Below are 9326 nucleotides of genomic sequence, written 5' to 3' on the forward strand. Positions count from 1 at the left end.
TGGTAATAGGTAGGTTATGTTACTCATCCTATTTAATCCCTTCTCTAACAACATGCTATGATTTGCAATGAATTTGATTATACTTTTTTTCTAAAATTAAAAAAAATTTTAAGTTTTTTTTGATTTATTTGTATTTTATGTATATGAGTATATTACCTGCATGTATGTAAGTGCACCTGTGTTGTGTAGTGTCTGCAGAGGCCAGAAGAGTGTGTCAGATCCCCTGGAACTGGAATTATGGGATGGTTGTTAGCTGCCATTTGGGTGCTGGGATTGGAACCTGGGTTTTCTGCAAGAGCAGTCAGTTCTCTTAACTGCTGAGCCATCTCTCCAGCCCCCTTTCTTAGAATATTTATTTATTTATTTTAAATTTTTAAGAGTGGGCCCAAACTTGGAGGATAGTAGAGTTCCCCTCTGATAGAGTTCTATCTATTAGAACCATCTGTCTCCCAGAACTGTGCTAATGGATCTCTCTTGTCCCCTCAACCTGTGCAGATGGAGTTGTCTGTATTCTCACCCTGTGCCTATCGAACTGTCTCTAGAGCCCTGTTTCTCCTGCTGTCCATTCCTGTCCCCACCCCTCATTCCTCCGCCCCTGCCCCCCACCCCCCTATCCCTCGTTCCCCATGCCCCTGTCAGGCCACACTCATAATTTATTCAAAATGGTTTCTCCAGCTTCATTGGGGAAGTACAAGTTCAAATTTGGCTCTGTTCTTAATCTTCACAGACCATCCGGTCTTTTTATCCCTAGTTCACATTCATCCAAGGTCACCTGTCCTCCCCAATCTCCACTGTGCCTAAAGGAGATGAGTGGGTGCACTGCCCGCAGTGCTTTGCTATGTTAATTTTCAAACATACCCACATTCATTATCTCTTTGAGTGGAGTACCAAACTGAGGTGACCAAGGAGAGGCCTGGGACATCGATGAAAGAGTGCATGCTTTTGATGGAGTTAATTAAAAGTCATAAGTCCAGATTGTGTCTATTAATACAAATCATCCCCAAAGTTTCCCTTTCTTTGTTTTATAAATGGAGAGGGATGTTCATGGGGTGGTCACTGGTGATCACTTATCACAGGTGGTGGACTAGTCACTGGCAGGCAGCGTGCTGGTGTGCTAGAGAATCTGCCTAGGTCAGCATGATGCCATCGTAGGGCTCTGGAGTAGGCAGAGCACACTGGAGAAGGCACACAGAACGTGACAGCTATTTACTCATGGTTGAATTTCAGGGAAAAGTCTTTCTTGCCGAGGTGTTGTTTTTTGGTATGGCTTTACCAGTCACACTAGGATTCAAGGAGGCCTGTAGGAGAAAGCACGGACGCAGGGTCTCTGCTTCAGTTAGTGAGAGAAGCTGGGTCCAGTCATTAGTTAATTTAGTATACAAAACCGTGGACTTCGATAAAGCTTTTTTTTAAAAGATGCTTTTCCAGCAGTTGCCAGGGGAGAGAATTGAGGGAGCAACTAAAATTTTTTAAAATTTTTAATAAAATATATTATGTTTTATGATTTTAATGTTATGTGTATGAGTGTATTGGCTGTGTATATCTAAGTGCAGTGCCTGAGGAGGTCAGAAGAGGGTGTTGAATCCCTTGGAACTAGAGTTACAGATGGTTGTTAGCTGCCATGTAGGTGCTGGGAACCAAACCTCGGTCCTCTGCAAGAGAAGCCAGTGTCCTTAACTGCTGAGCTATCTCTCCGGCCCCTTAAAGTTTTTTTTTTTTTTTAAAGATGTAAAGTACAATTTGTTCCTGAGCAGTTAATCCTTAATTCTTTTTTTTATGCATTAAATTTTTGAATAATAAAGGAACATAATTATGGTTTGTACTTAGGGGATGTCACGAGCGACATGAACTTTCCAAAACTTTTCCAAAACCTTTGACAAAAAGAGATTAAAAATTTTAGATACAGGACAACTGTTTGTTTTGATTTGTGTTTTAAGCAGCTCAAGCCGTGTTTGAGCAGTAGTGAAAAAAAAAATCTTAAAAAGTATTAACATATATATGAACCAATTTAAAAATCACCAAGGGAATTTATGTAAGTTATTTTCATTTGCCAAAGTTCATTAGGACAAATACCTGGAGTTTGGCTTCTCTCAAGATGATGATGCCTGTTGATCAGCAGTCAAGACAGGATGTATAATTTGTTGAGTTTGTACTTGTAACTGAAAAGACAGCTAGAGAGTTAGTATGATGATTTCCTTCTGTGGAGCCCAGTAATGCTGTATGGTATCAAAATGCTTTGAAATATAAATAGGGTAAGTTTGTTGTCGAAGGAGGTTTTAAATAGAGGTAAATATTGATAGCTATATAGTAAATTGAAAAGTTAATTAGGAAATTGAGAGCAAAAATGGCAGCTAAACGTTTTGCCTGCTGGGTGGTGTTTTCTCCCAGGGTTATAGAAAATGCCATATCCTTAGCTGAGGCACTATTTTTAAAAATAATTTTATGTATATGAGTATATTGCTTATGTGTATGTAAGTGCACCTGTGTCATGCAATAACCACAGAGGTCAGAAGAGGGCATCAGATTCCCTTGGAACTGGAGTTACAGATGGCTGTTAGTCACCATCTGGGTGCTGAGGCTTGAACCTGGGTCCTCTGCAAGAGCAACTTAACTGCTGAGTCATCTCTCCAGCCCCCCAGATGAGGAACTATTGGCAACTGATAACTGCTGGGTGAGAGGGGACTGGTTTTCTTTAAGGGAGTGATGTTAGATAGGTTGATCAGGCTCCAGTAGATGGCTCACACCGAGGGATGTTTGGGGACACAAACTTGACTTGACAGAGCTTAACATATGTGATAGAGCCTATGAAATCTGATGGAAGGGTATTGGGGGGTGGTGCAGATAGGGAAGGGGGTCTAACTATGATTAAGATGAATTGTATGAAATGCACTAAAATTCAATAAAAAATTTAAGCAAGACCAGACCCAGAGTTCATTCTTCTGTCATAGTAAAAGTTTGCCCTTTTGAAGATTTGCCATTTCTGTGCTTGCTTTCAATAACTAGGCATTTATGTCTAATAATATAATTTTTTTGTCTTTTTTTTTGAGACAGGGTCTCCTTGTAACCCCAGCTGTCCTGTAACTCACTAGGTAGACCAGGCTGGCCTCGAACTCACAAAGATCCGCCTGCCTCTGCCTCCCAAGTGCTGGGATTAAAGGCGTGGGCCACCATGAATTTTAAATGGACTTTATTTTTCTCAAGGCATATACAGCCACGTTTTGTCAATATCAGGTATATAATGCAATACACCTATTAGAAAAATTGTCATAATATATATTTCATTTTATGGCTATTTTATTAGTCTTTACTAAAGTTATAAATCCAATTGTTTTGAAAGATTTATAAGCTTCATCAAAAAACTTTATTTTCAGGTTACATCAAATAAGATATGACTAAAAGTTTATTTAGTGGGATATTTAGTCACTAATATATATATATTTTTGGTCTTTGACCAGGCCCTTGAACCCAGAGATCTGCCTGTCTCTGCCTCCTGAGTGCTGGGATTAAAGGTGTGTACCACCATGCCTGGTGCTTGTCACTAATCTGTCCACCCATATAACATTAGGTTCTTCTTAACAGCTTTTAGTGTTCCAATTGACTTAAACCTTTCCTCAAAATCCTCAATTTGGTGTTTTCTCAAATTTTTACTTCTCTTAAAGAAGACACTGATTTAAATTCACCTGGTCATATTGTGGCACCTCCCTAAGTCTTAACTATAGCAATTACAGGTAGACAGTGAATTTAAAACAATTTTCTCATATATTGTTAAATTTACTTGTTTGTTTTAAAAACTCTTTTACTCCTTGAAGCAATGACTAGACAGTAACTCCTGTTTTAAAAATTTTAGAATGGTTTAGAATGGGTTATTTTTACCCAATATACCCAAACAAAAAATATTTTCATTTCAAATCAACAAAGAATTAATTATTCTTATTCATGAACAGGACTTATCCAAATCCATCCAGTTTACTGGACAAGATCTTTATTTTTAAAATTTTTATTTATTATAATAATATTATTATTATTATTGGTCTTTTTGAGATAGGGTCTCCCTATAGCCCCAGCTGGCCTGGAACTCGCTATGTAGACCAGGCTGGCCTTGAACTCACAGAGATTTGCCTGCCTCTGCCTCCTGAGTGCTGGGATTAAAGGTGTACATCACCACGCTCGGCCCATTTTTATTATTTTTTATGTATATGAGTGTATTACCTGCATGTATGTAAGTGCTCCCATGTCATGCAAATCCTAAAGAGTACAGAAGAGGGTGTTGGATTCCATGGAACTAGAGTTATGGATGATTGTTAGCTGCCATGTGGGTGCTGGGACCAAACGTGTCCTCTGGAAGTATAGCATTTTTTAAAAATTATTTTTATTTTATGTGTATGAGTGTATTGCCTGCAAGTATGTAAGCGCACCCATGTTGTGCAATGCCCTAGGAGATCGGGAAGTGTTGGACCCCCTGGAACTGGAGTTACAGATGGTTTTTAGCTAAGTGCTGGGACTTGAACCCTGGTCCTCTGCAAGAGCTCTCAAACACTGAGCCATCTCTCCAGCCCTCCCCCACCTTTTAAAAATATGGAATGCTTCACAAATTTGTGTGTCATCCTTGTGAAGGGGCCATGCTAATCTTCTCTGTATCATTCCAATTTTAGTATATGTGCTACCAAAATGGGCACACAGCAAGTGTTCTTAACTGCTGAGCAGCCACTCTCCAGCCCCAGGATCTTTATTATTTAAAAAATTTTTTTTTTATTTTATGTGTATGAGTGTATTGCCTGCATGCATGTGAGTGCAACTGTCATGCAATGCCCGTGGACATCAGAAGAGGGAGTCAGATCCCCTGGAACTGGAGTTATAGATGGTTGTTAGCCATGATGTGGAAGCTGGGATTTGAACCCGGGTCCTCTGCACGAGCAGTCAATGCTCTTAACTTCTGAACCATCTCCCCACCCCCCAAGATCTTTATTGTTTATTCTTCTAGCTCTCCAAATAATTTGAACTTTCTGTTACAGACCACATAAAAATAACAAATAATTTGCTGTTGATTTTAGGACAAGCTTTCTTTCATTAGTTCCTATACCAATATTTTCTTCCATTAAATATATATATGTATACACACACAGAGACAGACACACACATATTACCAATTCCTAATGTACTAGCAAATTTTTCTTTCTGATGGAGACAGTAAATCAAACAAAGAATCCTTTGCATAATACTGGAAATTTTTTATTTTTTAATCATGTGTTTGTGTGTAGGTATGTACACATGTGTGCAAGTGTCCATGGCTGATCCCCTGCAGCTAGAGTTACAGGTGATTGAGAGCTGCTTAACATGGATGTTGGGGATTGAACTCTGGTCCTCTGCAAGAGGAATGTGTGCTCTTAACTGCTGAGCCTTCTCCAGCCCTAGTTTGAATGTATTCTTAAGAGTTCATGTGCTCGAAGCCTGGTTCTCATGTGGTCATGTGAGAGGTGGTGGAACGGGGTAGTGGAAGCTAATTCCATCATCAGGACATGGCTCTCAGAAGGGATTAATGCTGGTTCCAAGGAGTGAGTTATTTCTTGCTATAGTGACGTGTTATAAAAAGAGCAAGTGTGGCCCTTCCCTTCACTCTGGCTTCCTGTTACACTGTGTGATCTCTCTGTCTCATATGTACTCCCACCACGACTCCATCTTCCATGTTGTGATATAGCCAAGGGGGCCCTCACCAGAGGCTGAGCAGATGGGGATATACAATCATGGGTTTCAGTCCCCCAAACTGAGCTAAACTGTGAGCCTTTAGATTACCAGCCTCAGTTATTTTACAACCCTGCTTGTTGCTGTGTGCCTTGTACTTCCATGTAGGTGGGGAATATTATCCCACCCAAATTTTAGAATCAGCCCTTAAGGACGTTTTACAAATCTCAATCTAATCAAACTGACACAATTAACCATCACAGCCACATCTTTTCTTCCTTAAATTGTTTATGTGAGGTCTGTATCACCATGCCCAGCTTCTTGGCTTCTTTTTAATGGCCCTCATATTGGCAGCAGCAAAATGTTCCTTATCTCCAACTTTATTATTATTAATTAAAAATTTTTTGAGCATTTCATTATCCCCAATGTTATTTTTATTAATTTTGTTTTTTGGGGGTATTTTTTGAAACACAGTCTCCCTATAGCCACAGTTGACTTGGAACTGACTGTGTAGACCAGGCTGGCCTGCTTCTTCCTACTAAGTGCTGGGATTAAAGACATGGACCACCACACTGGGCCTCTATTGGATCCCTTTTGAACTTAGCCAATCACATAGTCTTGGGGAATGGGCAAAACACAGATAAGTTCTTTGTCATAATGTAGCAGGAGCAGACTCTAGGCCAGTTTCCAGGACATCCCCACTTAAAACTTCATCAGTCTGACCTTCACTGTCTGCATTCTTGTCAGCATGTTGGCTTTTGAGACACCCCAGAATTACCCATCAAGCTCTGCCTATACCATTCTAGAGATTCTCTAGTCCACATCTCTAACCTTTTCCAGATTCTTTCCAAAAACCGGTTCCAAAGGCTTCTTTCTGAACTACATTGTTTAGTCACAGCAGTGAACCCACTTCTCCATTGTCAATTTTCTCTATTAGATTTTTGTTATTGTGACAAAGTATCTGACAGAACAAAAAAGGAGAAAAGATACATTTTGGCTCATAGTGTCACTACATCAATATGGGTAGGGTAGAGTGGAGCAGCTCATATATGGTACTGAGGAAGAGGAAAGGGAGAGGGAGGAGGAGAGGGAAAGGGGAGGAGGGAGGGAGGGAGAGAGAGGGAGAGGGAGAGGGAGAGGGAGAGAGAGAGAGAGAGAGAGAGAGAGAGAGAGAGAGAGAATGAGAATGCCAGACTCTGGGATAATGTTGTCCATAATGTGTCCACAGTGGCTTTCCCCACTTCCTTAATCCTCCTCAGAAACCACAGACACACCCATAGTGAGACTGTTTAAGTCCTTCTTAATCCAATCAGGCTGCCAAACAAGACTGACCATCATAGCCATTGAAAAGGAAGGACTGTAAGGTTTTAAAAAAAAGTATAGAAAATGTTCATGTTAGTAGTTAAGCAAAAATAGATACAAAATAGGAGACTGACATTCAACTTCTGGTCTGACATGTAAGGAGCTTGGGTAATATTATCATCCTCAGAAGGAAGAAAGAGCAAACTGAAAACCAGCAACTCTTCTTAGGCTGTCAATCCCACATGACTGGTGAATCATTTGAATACTAGTACCTTACCTTACCAGACCAGTAGCTCAGGAGCCAGTTGGCAGCCAGAGCCAGCATAATTTAAGCTATAGTAGTGAATTTGTGGAGGTTTCGTGTGGGCAAGTTTGGAAGTTAAAAACCAGGAGATGCAGTCTTTTGGGGGTCTCCATTCTTGGGAATTTTCCCTCTAGGAGCTTTGCCAGATTCTCAGGTATAGTTCAGAGGAAAATAGCTTGAGGAAAGAAAAATCGACTATTTTGAAATGTACACAGAGCATTCTGTTTTCTTTAAGGCGTCCCTGTTCTAAAGGCGTCCCTGAAACCATCCTTAAGGGGAACCAAGTTCCAGTGTATAAAAAAATACCTAGGGTATTACCAGAACCTAAGCGACATCAGGGAAGAGAAATGCCCAACCCCTGCTCCCTTTCTGTCTCACTTGGGTGGCAGGATTGAGAGACACTAGTGAAGGGCACTAGAGATAGTTCTGAGAGCACAGGCTCACCGAGAGACTGACCCTAGCCATAGGACTACAGCAGTCATCTACTTTCCTACACCTTACTTGCTTTGCAGGAAATGTTAAGAGATATTCTTTTTTTACATTTTATTTTATTATTTATATTTTGTGTATGAGTGTATTGCCTGCATGCATGTAAGTGCACCTGTGTCATACAATGCCTGTGGAGGTCAAAGGAGGGTGTTGAATCCCCTGATACTGAAGTTACAAATGGTTGTTAGCCAACATGTGGGTGCTGGGAACTGAACCTGGGTCCTCTGTGAGAGCAACCAGTGCTCTTAACCACTGAGCCATCTCTCCAGTCCCAAGGGACATTCTTAACATTTCACTGAGGTCAGAAACTTGGGTCTACATGAAGGAAGGCAGAGAAGAAGGCATGAGTGAAGGAAAAGGCTTTCTTACTCTTAGTTGCCCCAACAGATAGCAGTTTGTTCAAAATAATAAAAACAATATATTTGTCTATAGCTATGGATAGTGGAAATGATGCTGTGGGGAATGAGAGGAAGAATTGGAATACTGTGTTATAAGGTATTTCTATTTATCAGGGAAGAAATTATAAGGTCATTTGGATTAGTTGTAAATGAATATTGCAAAGTTTGGGGTAAAACTTAAACACAGAATTTAAAATCAGAAGTGTAATCCATATTGAAAAGTTCATATAAAATGCCTGGTTAAAATCAGAGAAGGGGCCAGTGAGATGGCTGTGTGTAAAGGCACCTGCCACCAGGCCTGACCACCTAAAACCTACATGGTAGAAGAAGAAAACCAATTCTTGCCAGTTGTCTTCTGAACTCTGTGTGTGCCATCACACGAACATACATATACACGCATGCATGCACACATGTAAAATAAATAAATGATAAAAAGAGAAGACAGAAAAGGAAGACAGAAAAAGGACAAAACAACAAAACCCACTTGACCAAACAAAGATAAGGACAATGAGGATAAAGTAACAAACATGGTAGATGCTTGTTTATATCCATACGGTTGTAATAACTACATCAATAATGACTTTAAACCTTAATGTGGTTAACACACTAAGCGCACCAATTCAGAAACAAAGACTGTCTAGTTTTTTTTAAAGACTATATTTTGCCCACAAAAGAACCACCTTAACTATAAGCATATATATAGCTAAAAGTAAGGGAATGGAGAAACATATATCATAATAACACTGAGCTGTCAATCAACTGGATCGAATTGACATTTATAGAGTATTTCAATAGTTCACTAACAGCTTACATGGAATGTTCACCTATACATTATGGGGCTGGGTGTTGTGACTCGCCTGTAATCCCAGCACTTGGAGGTAGAGGGAGGAAGATCAGGAGTTCAAACTCATCTGCAATTACATAGAAAATTAACTTGAGATACAAGAGATCCTGCCTTAGAAAAAGAAGAGGAAGAGGAAGAGGAGGAGGAGGAAGAGGACGAGGGGAGGAGGAGGGGTGGAGGAGGAGGAGGAGGAGGGGGGGGAGGAGAAGAAGAAGAAGAGGAAAGAGTACATGAAGTTATCAGAAAAAAAGTGATGGGGAGATATGGGAGGTGTTGAAAGGGAGGGAGTAGGCATGGATTTGATCAAAAC

General features: G+C 40.2%; 1 non-coding gene across 1 annotated transcript; it reads right to left on the reverse strand.

Annotated features, from left to right (window-relative positions):
• Positions 1–4569: 4569 nt before the first annotated feature.
• LOC115068531 lies at positions 4570–4676 on the reverse strand. Its single transcript, XR_003847879.1, has one exon. It is a non-coding gene; the product is annotated as a U6 spliceosomal RNA (small nuclear RNA).
• Between the last annotated feature and the right edge of the window lie 4650 nt (positions 4677–9326).

This window comes from Nannospalax galili, unplaced genomic scaffold (genome assembly GCF_000622305.1).
Source record: "Nannospalax galili isolate Female #2095 unplaced genomic scaffold, S.galili_v1.0 scaffold307, whole genome shotgun sequence".
In the NCBI taxonomy this organism is placed as follows: Eukaryota; Metazoa; Chordata; class Mammalia; order Rodentia; family Spalacidae; genus Nannospalax; species Nannospalax galili.